We start from the raw sequence: 13222 nt of genomic DNA, 5'->3' as shown, positions 1-13222 counted from the left end.
GGGAGCAGCTCCGATCGAGCGAGGCTCTTCCCAAGGCGGGGGCGGCTAAGCAGTCCTGGTCACGGCTCAGGGAGGGACTGGGGCACGAGGGTCACAGCTCCGGCGAGGGAAAGGACACCACAGTCCAGCGGCAGGCGAGTGAAGATCAGGTAGAGCCCAATGGTCCTGGGGCTCAGTTCAGGGGGCAAGCTCAGTTCCAAGCCCTTGGAGATCGTTTTGGAAAGCACAAGTTCTTGATAGTAAAAATAAAGCAAAGTCTTCAGCAACAGTTTCTCTTCTCCCCTTTGGTAGCAAGGTCACAACTGCAGGCCAATCCCCCAGGATAGGGACAGTCTTCCTCCTACAGCTTTCCCGGTGCCTCCTCCTCAGGCAGAGATTCTTCTTGGTCAAAAGCGGATCTAGTTTCTTAGGAGCAGGGCTCCTACATTTATACAGCAAATCTTTTGTTCTCCCAGGCCAGGGGGGCCCTTGCCTAGTCCAGTCCGGTTTCTGAGCACTTTGTTTACGCGATGCAGGCTTCTTCTTTCAGAGTGCAGGGCAGAGTCATCATACGCTCCACAGGGGGCGGAGCCGGCATTGAGGTGGCAGAGCACTGTCCTATTCAGAGCCTAGGAGTACTCCTCCCCCCATCTACCTGTCGATCATCCTATTCACCACCAGGCTACCTAGCCCTGCCCATCTGGGTTCCCCCAGCCCTGTCACTCACACCAGCCAGACATCAGATACACATCACGCAGAGGCGGGCTGAAATGTTTAGGCAAGCAAAGGCCAGCTTTCTAAAAGCGGCATTTGCAAACGCGGAATATTAAAATAAACCTTGGGAAAAGATGTACCTTATTATTCCGAGTTCAGGCATACTAAACTCGATCTTCTACCATGTTCCCTGGGTCGGTTAGGATCATAGGATGTAACAATCCTAGCCGCCCATACTGGCCTATGAGAACAGGGTAGCCTTGCAGTAGTGAACAACAAGATGGCGGTAACTCACTACTAGGACAGGCCACGCATCTAGGCTTGTCCTACCTTATGCTTACAACGCACCCTGCCCGTGGGCCTACCAGAGGGGGGACTAACATGCAGTTAAGGGAAGGTTTAGGGACCGGCAAGTGTGGGCACTTGCCGGTCAGCATGTCAGTACCAGACTGCACGCAGGTTCTGCGATGGCAGACCTTAGACATATTTTACCGGCCGCTTCTGTGGGTGGCACAACCAGTGCTGCAAGCCCACCAGCGGTGTTTGCATTTACATGCCCTGGCGCTCCTGGCGCACTTTACTGGGGTCTGACAGTAAACCAAACGATCCAATCATGGAATCCAACCAACATATACAATTTACATAGGGAGCACTTGGACCGCGACACTGGTTGGCAGTGGCACAGCGCGCTGAGCGGCCAACACCATAAAAACACATGAGGCACAGCGACAAAAGAGGAAGGGAGACTCACGCCAAGGTGCCAGGTCTAACACAGATCCCTGAGAGGATGAAGAGCAGTGCGGATCACAGACCCCTGAGAGGATGAAGAGCAGTACCGGTCAAAGACCCCTGAGAAGATGAAGAGCAGTGCAGATCACAGACCCCTGAAAGGATGAAGAGCAATGCCGATCACCGACCCCTGAGAGGATGAAGAGCAGTGCCCATCACAGATTCCTGAGAGGAGGAATGGCAGTGCCAATCACAGACCCCTGAGAGGGTGAAGAGCAGTGCCGATCACAAATCACTGAAAGGATGAAGAGCAGTGCGGATCACAGATTCCTGAGAGGATGAAGAGCAGTGCCGATCACAGACCCCTGTGAAGATGAAGATCAGTGAGGATCACAAATCCCTGAGAGGATGAAGAGCAGTGCTGATCACAGACCCCTGAAAGGATGAAGAGGAGTGCCGATCACAGATCCCTGAGAGGATGAAGAGCAGTGCCGATCATAGTCCCCTGAGAGGATGAAGAGCAGTGCTGATCACTGACCCCTGAAAGGATGAAGAGCAGTGATGATCACAGACCCCTGAGAGGATGAAGAGCAGTGCCGATCACAGACCCCTGAAACGATGAAGAGAAGTGCGGATCACAGATTCCTGAGAGGATGAAGAGCAGTGCCGATCACAGACCCCTGAGAGGATGAAGAGCAGTGATGATCACAGACCCCTGAGAGGATGAAGAGCAGTGCCAATCACAGACCCCTGAGAGGATGAAGAGCAGTGCCAATCACAGACCCCTGAGAGGATGAAGAGCAGTGCGTATCACAGATCCCTGAGAGGATGAAGAGCAGTGCCAGTAACAGACCCCTGAGAGGATGAAGAGCAGTGCCAATCACAGACCCCTGAGAGGATGAAGAGCAGTGCCGATCACAGAACCCTGAGAGGATGAAGAGCAGTGCCGGTCACAGAACCCTGAGAGGATGTAGGTCAGTGCCGATCACAGACCCGTAAGAGGATGAAGAGCAGTGCGGATCACAGACCCTTGAAAGGATGAAGAGCAGTGCTGATCACAGATTCCTGAGAGGATGAAGTGCAGTGCCGATCACAGACCCCTGAGAGGATGAAGAGCAGTGCCGATCACAGACCCCTCAGAGGATGAAGAGCAGTGCGGATCACAAATCCGTGAGAGGATGAAGAGCAGTGCCGATCACAGACACCTGAGAGGATTAAGAGCAGTGCAGATCACAGATCCCTGAGAGGATGAAGAGCAGTAACGATCACAGACCCCTGAGAGGATGAAGAGCAGTGCTGATCACAGCCCCCTGAGAGGATGAAGAGCAGTGCAGATTCGACCCCTAAGAGGATGAAGAGCAGTGCCGATCACATACCCCTGAGAGGATGAAGAGCAGTGCGGATCACAGATCCCTAAGAGGATGAAGAGTAGTGACGATCACAGACTCCTAAGAGGAAGAAGAGCAGTGCAGGTCAAAGAACTCTGAAAGGATGAAGAGCAGTGCCGATCACAGACCCCTGAGAGGATGAAGAGCAGTGCCGATCAAAGATCCCCGAGAAGATGAAGAGCAGTGCCGGTCACAGACCCCTGAGAAGATGAAGTGCAGTGCAGATCCCATACCCCTGAAAGGATGGAGAACAATGCCGATCACAGACCCCTGAGAGGATGAAGAGCAGTGCCGATCACAGACCCCTGAGAGAATGAAGAGCAGTGCAGATTACAGACCCCTGAGATGATAAGGAGCAGTGCCGATTACAGTCCCCTGAGAGGATGAAGAGTAGTGCGGATCACAGACCCCTCAGAGGATGAAGAGCATTGCCGGTCAGGGACCCCTGAGAGGATGAAGAGCAGTGCCGATCACAGAACCCTGAGAGGATGTAGATCAGTGCGGATCACAGACCCGTAAAAGGATGAAGAGCAGTGCGGATCACAGACCCCTGAAAGGGTGAAGAGCAGTGTGGATCACAGATTCCTGAGAGGATGAAGAGCAGTGCCGATCACAGACCCCTGAGAGGATGAAGAGCAGTGCTGATCACAGCCCCCTGAGAGGATGAAGAGCAGTGCCGATCACAGACCCTTGAGAGGATGAAGAGCAGTACCGATCAAAGATCCCTGAGAAGATGAAGAGCAATGTCGATCACAGATCGCTGAGAGGATGAAGAGCAGTGTCGATCACAGACACCTGAGAGGATTAAGAGCAGTGCGGACCACATACTCCTGAGAAGATGAAGAGCAATGTCGATCACAGATCGCTGAGAGGATGAAGAGCAATATCGATCACAGATCGCTGAGAGGATGAAGAGCAGTGCCGCTCACAGATCCCTGAGAGGATGAAGAGCAGTGCGGATCACAGACCCCTGAGAGGATGAAGAGCAGTACCGGTCAAAGACCCCTGAGAAGATAAAGAGCAGTGCATCACAGACCCCTGAAAGGATGAAGAGCAATGCCGATCACAGACCCCTGAGAGGATGAAGAGCAGTGCCCATCACAGGTTCTTGAGAGGAGGAAGGGCAGTGACGATCACAGATCCCTGTGAGGATGAAGAGCAGTGCCAATCACAGACCCCTGAGAGGGTGAAGAGCAGTGCCGATCACAGACCCCTGTGAAGATGAAGATCAGTGAGGATCACAAATCCCTGAGAGGATGAAGAGCAGTGATGATCACAGACCCCTGAGAGGATGAAGATCAGTGATGATCACAGACCCCTGAGAGGATGAAGAGCAGTGCTAATCACAGACCCCTGAAAGGATGAAGAGCAGTGCTGTTAGACGGACCGGGAGGGTCGGCCGAGGACAAGGGGAGAGTTCTCCGGGGAGAGCCGTCTCCAGCGATCGTACAGACGAGTAACTTCCCCCCCACAGATGTACACCACACAAAGATAAGGTTTTGACGTGCTTTATAAGCAATCTTTAGGTACGATAGAATGGTACAAGGAGGTCAGGACTCAGGGGTCCCCTCGATTCTAGTCTCTTGGTTGGGAAAGGGGGTAGCGGGACAGTCTTGTTACCAATCTGGTAGCTGAGATGGTATGATGGATAGCTCACTATCCTCGAGCTCGGCGTTCTAGATGGACGGGCCGCGGCGGCGCCAGCAGGTCCCGGTGAAGGTGGTAGTTACAACGGTCCGCGGCAGCGCCAGCAGGTCCCAGTGAAGGTGGTAGTTACAACGGTCCGCGGCAGCGCCAGCAGGTCCCAGTGAAGGTGGTAGTTACAACGGTCCGCGGCAGCGCCAGCAGGTCCCGACGAGGATGGAGGATGCAGAAGGCCACGGCAGTGCCAGCAGGTCCCAGTGAAGGTGGTAGTTACAACGGTCCGCGGCAGCGCCAGCAGGTCCCGACGAGGATGGAGGATGCAGAAGGCCGCGGCAGTGCCAGCAGGCAGGACGATAGTTCGCAAGGCAGGGCTACGGCAGCGCCAGTAGTCCGTCAGGGATGAGTTCTTCACGGTGTCTCTCGACTCCAGGATACAACTGCCTTCCTGCTCTGGAGCTGCCCCAGTTATAGGTCTGGCGCCCTTTGATGTCCGGACCCTCGCACTTGGAGGTCGGGAGGTCCGGGATGAGGGAGTCCAGACACCCAGCAGGGGGGTGGAGCCAGCGCCAGGGGGAGCTGGGGGGCGATCGGCACCTGGCGGGGGAGAGTCATCGACACTTCTTTCTCCCATCGACCTGCCAAGTGGTCCGTTCACCTCCTGGGTGGATGGTGGTGCCGGGATGTCGGGGCCTGGCCAGGCCCAGGGTTAGGGTCGAGCTGAGGCCACACGGCCTCGTGGTGCAGTGTCCAAGATGGCGGCCGGGCCGGGCGAGGGAGCCGGTAGTGGTTCGGCCCCATGATACAGAGAGGTCCGGGGGCAGGAGTCCCGTCTGGGGACGGGGTGCGGGTTGTTTCTGTGGGTAACACCTGGAGGGCCGGGGCTCGGGCCCTGTCATGTGGGGAGGGAGCAAGCCCTTCACGTGGCCTGTCCAACATGCGTCCCCCCCAGCTGAAGGCGGGGATAGTCACCCATCCTCTTGGGGACTCTCCTCGTCGAGGCGGAAAAAGCGTGACAGGCCATCTGCGTTGGCGTGGTCTTGGCCCGGTCGATGTTCCACAGTGAAGTCCATCCCCTGCAGGGAGATGGACCAACGCAATAGTTTGGGGTTTTCCCCCCGCATCTGCATTAGCCACTGCAGGGGTCGATGATCTGTTTGCACCCGGAAGTGGGTACCGAAGAGATAGGGCCGGAGCTTTTTGAGGGCCCACACCACTGCGAAGGCCTCCCTCTCGATGGTGCTCCAGCGCTGTTCTCGGGCCAGGAGGCGTCTGCTGATGAAGGCCACCGGTTGGTCAAGTCCCTCGGAGTTCAGCTGGGAGAGGACCGCCCCGATGCCATGGTCGGAGGCATCTGTTTGTACGATGAATTCCCGACTGTAGTCGGGGGCCTGGAGCACAGGGGCAGTGCACATGGCGGCTTTCAGTTTCTCGAAGGCCGCTTGACAGTCTGGGGTCCAGTTGACCTTCTTCGGGTGGTTTTTGGATGTGAGTCCCGTGAGGGGCCCCACAATGCTGCCATAGTCCCTCACGAACCGCCGGTAGTAGCCGGTGAGCCCCAAGAAGGCTCGGACCTCGGTCTGCGTGACTGGAGGCTGCCAGGACTGGATGGCAGCAATTTTGAGTTGCAGAGGGGCCACCAGACCACTTCCCACCTGGTGTCCGAGATAGGTCACGGACCCCTGACCAATTTGGCACTTGCTGGCCTTGATTGTGAGGCCGGCCCGTTGGAGGGCCTGCAGGACCTCTCGGAGGTGGTGGAGGTGGTCGGACCAGTGGCGGCTGTACACAGCGATATCGTCCAGGTAGGCGGCGCTGAACTTCTCGAGCCCCGCCAAGACCTGGTTCACCAGTCGCTGAAAGGTAGCTGGGGCATTCTTCATGCCGAAGGGCATGACTTTGAAGTGGTAGTGGCCATCGGGGGTAGAAAAGGCGGATCGTTCTTGGGCCCGGGGTGTGAGACCGATCTGCCAGTAGCCCGCTGTCAGGTCGAAGATGCTGAGGTAGCGGGCAGCCCCCATGCGGTCGATCAGTTCATCCGCTCGCGGGATGGGATGAGCGTCGGTTCTGGTGACAGCATTCAAGCCCCGATAGTCGACGCAGAATCGGAGCTCAGGAGTGGTGCCGGGGGCAGCAGCTTTGAGGACCAGCACGACCGGGCTGGCCCAGGGGCTGTCCGAGGGCTCGATGACCCCGAGCGTGAGCATCTTTGATACCTCCTCTTGGATGCAGGCCCGTACCCGATCTGGTACGCGGTACGCCCGGTGTCTGATAGGGGGACTGTCCCCAGTGTCCACGTCGTGCAAGCACCAGGGGGTGACCCCTGGGGTGAGGGAAAACAAGGTAGCAAACTGCAGCAGGAGGTCCCGGCAGCCTTGGCGCTGTTCCAGGGTGAGGGCATCGGAGAGCCGGACCCCGTCCACGGAACCATCTTTCTCACGAGTCTTCAGGAGATCAGGGAGAGGCTCGGAGTCTTCTTCCGCTCCACTGTCTGTAGCCATCAGGAGGCTGAGCTCCGAGCGCACAAAGTGGGGTTTGAGTCTGTTGGTGTGGAGGACCCGGAGGGGGTTCCGTGGAGATTCCATATCGATGAGATAGGTGACGGGGCTCTTGCGTTCGACCACTTTGAAGGGCCCCGTCCACTTGTCCTGCAAGGCACATGGTTCGGTGGGGGACATCACCCACACTTGTTGGCCAGGTTCGAATTCGATGGAGGAGGCATATTGATCGTACCCTTTTTTCATGTCCTCCTGACTGGCCTCAAGGTTCGCTTTCGCCATTTCTCTGAATCGCCTGGTCTGATTGCGTAGGGTCAGGAGGTACTTGAAGACGTCTGGAGGGGTCTTTAGGGGGGCCATCTCCCAACCTTCTTTGACTAGGCTGAGGGGCCCTCGCACAGGGTGCCCGTACAAGAGTTCAAAAGGGCTAAAGCCGAGGGACTTCTGGGGAACTTCTCGATAGGCGAAGAGGAGGCACGGAAGTAGTACATCCCACTGGCGACGGAGGGGCTCTTCCAATCCCCCAATCATTCCCTTGAGCGTGCGGTTGAACCGCTCGACTAGTCCGTTTCCTTGAGGGTGATAGGGGGTCGTGAATCGGTAGGTGACCCCGCACTGTTGCCAGAGGGACTTCATATACTTCGAAATAAAGTTTGTGCCTCTGTCGCTGACGACTTCTCGGGGGAAGCCCACCCGGGAGAAGATCCCCATTAAGGCCCGGCCGACCACCGGGGCTGTTACAGTTCGCAGGGGCACAGCCTCGGGCTAGCGGGTGGCGTGGTCCACCAGTACCAGGATGAACCGATGTCCTTGTGCTGTACGGGGGTCCAGGGGCCCCACAATGTCTATTCCCACCCTCTCGAACGGGGTGGTGACAACGGGGAAGGGTTGCAGAGGTGCTTTGAGTTTGTGGCCGCTCTTCCCGCTGGCCTGGCACGTGGGGCAGGCCCGGCAGTGGTTGAGGACATCGTTTCTCATCTTTGGCCAGAAAAAGTGGGTCACCAGGCGACTGTAGGTTTTGTCCTGGCCCAGGTGTCCAGCCAGAGGGACATCGTGGGCCAAATTTAACAGGAAGTCTCTAAAACGGAGGGGCACCACCAGCACTCGACAGGCCCCTAACTCCGCGATTCTCTGTTCACTGTACAATAGGTCGTTGTCCCAATAGATCCAATGGGCTCCGGTGGTGTCCCCTGCGCTCTGGGCGAGGGCTTGCTGGCGGAGTCCCTCGAGGGAGGGACAGGTCTTCTGTACTTGACGGAACTGTTCCTGGGTGGGCCCCCCTTCTTGACGCCACTGAGCCAGGTTGGGAAGGTCCTGGGGCTGAGCGAGCCCTTCGGGGGTTTGCTCTGGGGGGTCGGTATGGTCGGTGTCCTCTACTGGAGCGATCGGGGGAGGAGGTGCTGGCCATTCTGGTTCTTCTGGTCGGGGGGTGGCACGGGCGGCCATGGACCGGGTGGTTACGCACGCCCAGTCCGGGAGGCCCAACATCCCCAGGTGCTCTCTTCTTTCTACGGCGGCCCACGGGGAACTCTCAAGATCATTCCCCAGGAGACAGTCCACGGGGGAGCTGGGGGGCGATCGGCACCTGGCGGGGGAGAGCCATCGACACTTCTTTCTCCCATCGACCTGCCAAGTGGTCCGTTCACCTCCTGGGTGCATGGTGGTGCCGGGATGTCGGGGCCTGGCCAGGCCCAGGGTTAGGGTCGAGCTGAGGCCACGCGGCCTCGTGGTTCAGTGTCCAAGATGGCGGCCGGGCCGGGCGAGGGAGCCGGTAGTGGTTTGGCCCCATGATACAGAGAGGTCCGGGGGCAGGAGTCCCGTCTGGGGACGGGGTGCGGGTTGTTTCTGTGGGTAACACCTGGAGGGCCGGGGCTCGGGCCCTGTCATGCGGGGAGGGAGCAAGCCCTTCACGTGGCCTGTCCAACAAGTGCGGATCACAGATTCCTGAGAGGATGAAGAGCAGTGCTGATCACAGACCCCTGTGAAGATGAAGATCAGTGAGGATCACAAATCCCTGAGAGGATGAAGAGCAGTGCGGATCACAGACCCCTGAAAGGATGAAGAGGAGTGCCGATCACAGATCCCTGAGAGGATGAAGAGCAGTGCCGATCATAGTCCCCTGAGAGGATGAAGAGCAGTGCTGATCACTGCCCCCTGAAAGGATGAAGAGCAGTGATGATCACAGACCCCTGAGAGGATGAAGAGTAGTGCTGATCACAGACCCCTGTGAGGATGAAGAGCAGTGATGATCACAGCCCCTGAGAGGATGAAGAGCAGTGATGATCACAGACCCCTGAGAGGATGAACTGCAGTGCCGATCACAGACCCCTGAGAGGATGAAGAGCAGTGCCGATCACAGACACCTGAGAGGATTAAGGGCAGTGCGGATCACAGATCCCTGAGAGGATGAAGAGCAGTGCCGATCACAGACTCCTGAGAAGATGAAGAGCAGTGCCAATCACAGACCCCTGAGAGGATGAAGAGCAGTGCCAATCACAGACCCCTAAGAGGATGAAGAGCAGTGCCGCTCACAGATTCCTGTGAGGATGAAGAGCAATGCCAATCACAGACCCCTGAGAGGGTGAAGAGCAGTGCGGATCACAGACCCCTGAGAGGATGAAGAGCAGTGCCGATCACAGACCCCTGAGAAGATGAAGAGCAGTGCCGATCACAGACCCCTGAGAGGATGAAGAGCAGTGCGGATCACAGATCCCTAAGAGGATGAAGAGCAGTGATGATCACATACCCCCGAGAGGATGAAGAGCAGTGCCGATCAAAGCTCCCTGAGAGGATGAAGAGCAGTGCCGATCAAAGCTCCCTGAGAAGATGAAGAGCAGTGCCGGTCACAGACCCCTGAGAAGATGAAGAGTAGTGCCGATCACAGACCCCTGAGAGGATGAAGAGCAGTGCAGGTCAAATAACTCTGAAAGGATGAAGAGCAGTCCCAATCACAGACCCCCGAGAGGATGAAGAGCAGTGCCGATCAAAGATCCCTGAGAAGATGAAGAGCAGTGCCGGTCACAGACCCCTGAGAAGATGAAGCGCAGTGCAGATCACATACCCCTGAAAGGATGAAGAACAATGCCGATCACAGACCCCTGAGAGGATGAAGAGCAGTGCCGATCACAGACCCCTGAGATTATGAAGAGCATTGCAGATTACAGACGCCTGAGATGATAAGGAGCAGTGCCGATTACAGTCCCCTGTGAGGATTAAGAGTAGTGCAGATCACAGACCCCTGAGAGTATGAAGAGCATTGCCGGTCATAGACCCCTGAAAGGATGAAGAGCAGTGCGGATCACAGACCTCTGAAAGGATGAAGAGCAGTGCCGATCACAGACACCTGAGAGGATTAAGAGCAGTGCGGATCACAGATCCCTGAGAGGATGAAGAGCAGTGCCGATCACAGACTCCTGAGAAGATGAAGAGCAGTGCCAATCACAGACCCCTGAGAGGATGAAGAGCAATGCCGATCACAGATTGCTGAGAGGATGAAGAGCAGTGCCGCTCACAGATCCCTGAGAGGATGAAGAGCAGTGCCCATCACAGATTCCTGAGAGGAGGAAGGGCAATGCCGATCACAGATCCCTGTGAGGATGAAAAGCAGTGCCAATCACAGACCCCTGAGAGGATGAAGAGCAGTGCCAATCACAAATCTCTGAAAGGATGAAGAGCAGTGCCGATCACAGATCCCTCAGAGGATGAAGAGCAGTGCGGATCACAGATCCCTGAGAGGATGAAGAGCAGTGCGTATCACAGACCCCTGAGAGGATGAAGAACAGTGCGGGTCACAGACCCCCGAGAGGATGAAGAGCATTGCCCATCACAGACCCCTGAGAGGATGAAGAGCAGTGCCAATCACAGACCCCTGAGAGGATGAAGAGCAGTGCGGATCACAGACCCCTGAGAGGATGAAGAGCAGTGCGGATCACAGATCCCTGGGAGGATGAAGAGCAGTGCCAATCACAGACCCCTGAGAGGAAGAAGAGCAGTGCCGATCACAAATCTCTGAAAGGATGAAGAGCAGTGCGGATCACAGAGCCCTGAGAGGATGAAGAGCAGTGCGGATCACAGACACCTGAGAGGATGAAGAGCAATGCCAATCACAGACCACTGGGAGGATGAATAGCAGTGCAGATTCGACCCCTGAGAGGATGAAGAGCAGTGCCGATCAGAGACCCCTGAGAGGATGAAGAGCACTGCCGATCACAGACACCTGAGAGGATTAAGAGCAGTGCGGATCAAAAATCCCTGAGAGGATGAAGAGCAGTTCAGATTCGACCCCTGAGAAGATGAAGAGCAGTGCCGATTACAGACCCCTGAAAGGATGAAGAGCAGTGCCGATCACAGACCACTGAGAGAATGAAGAGCAGTGTGGATCACAACCCCTGAAAGGATGAAGAGCAGTGCAGATTTCAGACCCCTGAGAGGATGTGGAGCAGTGCGGATCACAGATTCCTGAGAGGATGAAGAGCAGTGCCGATCACAGACCCCTGTGAAGATGAAGATCAGTGCGATTCACAGAGCCGTGAGAGGCTGAAGAGCAGTGCATATCACAGATCCCTGAAAGGATGAAGAGCAGGAACGATCACAGACCCCTGAGAGGATGAAGAGCAGTGCTGATCACAGCCCCCTGAGAGGATGAAGAGCAGTGCTGATTCGACCCCTAAGAGGATGAAGAGAAGTGCCGATCACATACCCCTGAGAGGATGAAGACTAGTGCCGATCACAGATCCCTAAGAGGATGAAGAGCAGTGACGATCACAGACCCCTGAGAGGATGAAGAGCAGTACCAGTCAAAGACCCCTGAGAAGATGAAGAGCAGTGCAGATCACAGACCCCTGAAAGGATGAAGAGCAGTGCCGATCACAGACCCCTGTGAGCATGAAGATCAGTGCAGATCACAGACCCCTGAGAGGATGAAGAGCAGTGCCGATCACAAATCTCTGAAAGGATGAATAGCAGTGCAGATTCGACCCCTGAGAGGATGAAGAGCAGTGCCGATCAGAGACCCCTGAGAGGATGAAGAGCACTGCCGATCACAGACACCTGAGAGGATGAAGAGCAGTGTCCATCACAGATTCCTGAGAGGAGGAAGGGCAATGCCGATCACAGATCCCTGTGAGGATGAAGAGCAGTGCCAATCAAAGACCCCTGAGAGGATGAAGAGCAGTGCCGATCACAAATCTCTGAAAGGATGAATAGCAGTGCAGATTCGACCCCTGAGAGAATGAAGAGCAGTGCCGATCAGAGACCCCTGAGAGGATGAAGAGCACTGCCGATCACAGACACCTGAGAGGATGAAGAGCAGTGCGGATCACAGATTCCTGAGAGGATGAAGAGCAGTGCCGATCACAGACCCCTGAGAGGATGAAGAACAGTGCGGATCACAGACCCCTGAAAGGATGAAGAGCAGTGCAGATTTCAGACCCCTGAGAGGATGAAGAGCAGTGCGGATCACAGATTCCTGAGAGGATGAAGAGCAGTGCGGATCACAGATTCCTGAGAGGATGAAGAGCAGTGCCGATCACAGACCCCTGAGAGGATGAAGAACAGTGCGGATCACAGACCCCTGGGAGAATGAAGAGCAGTGCCAATCACAGACACCTGAGAGGATGAAGAGCAGTGCCGATCACAGATCCCTAAGAGGATGAAGAGCAGTGACAATCACAGACCCACGAGAGGATGAAGAGCAGTGCCGATCAAAGATCCCTGAGAAGATGAAGAGCAGTGCCGGTCACAGACCCCTGAGAAGATGAAGAGCAGTGCCGGTCACAGACCCCTGAGAGGATGAAGAGCAGTGCGGATCACAGACCCCTGAGAGGATGAAGAGCAATGCCAATCACAGACCACTGCGAGGATGAAGAGCAGTGCCGATCACAGACCCTTGAGAGGATGAAGAGCACTGCCGATCACAGCCACCTGAGTGGATTCAGAGCAGTGCGGATCACAAATCCCTGAGAGGATGAAGAGCAGTTCGGATTCGACCCCTGAGAAGATGAAGAGCAGTGCCGATCACAGATCCCTGAGTGGATGAAGAGCAGTAACGATCACAGACCCCTGAGAGGATGAAGAGCAGTGCAGATCACAGACCCCCGAGAGGATGAAGAGCAGTGCCGATCAAAGATCCCTGAGAAGATGAAGAGCAGTGCCGGTCACAGACTCCTAAGAGGAAGAAGAGCAGTGCAGATCCCATACCCCTGAAAGGATGAAGAGCAGTGCAGATCACAGACCCCCGAGAGGATGAAGAGCAGTGCCGATCAAAGATCCCTG

The sequence above is a fragment of the Triturus cristatus genome, chromosome 1_1 (genome assembly GCF_964204655.1).
Source record: "Triturus cristatus chromosome 1_1, aTriCri1.1, whole genome shotgun sequence".
Lineage (NCBI taxonomy): Eukaryota > Metazoa > Chordata > Amphibia > Caudata > Salamandridae > Triturus > Triturus cristatus.
Note: the sequence above shows the minus strand (reverse complement) of the source record.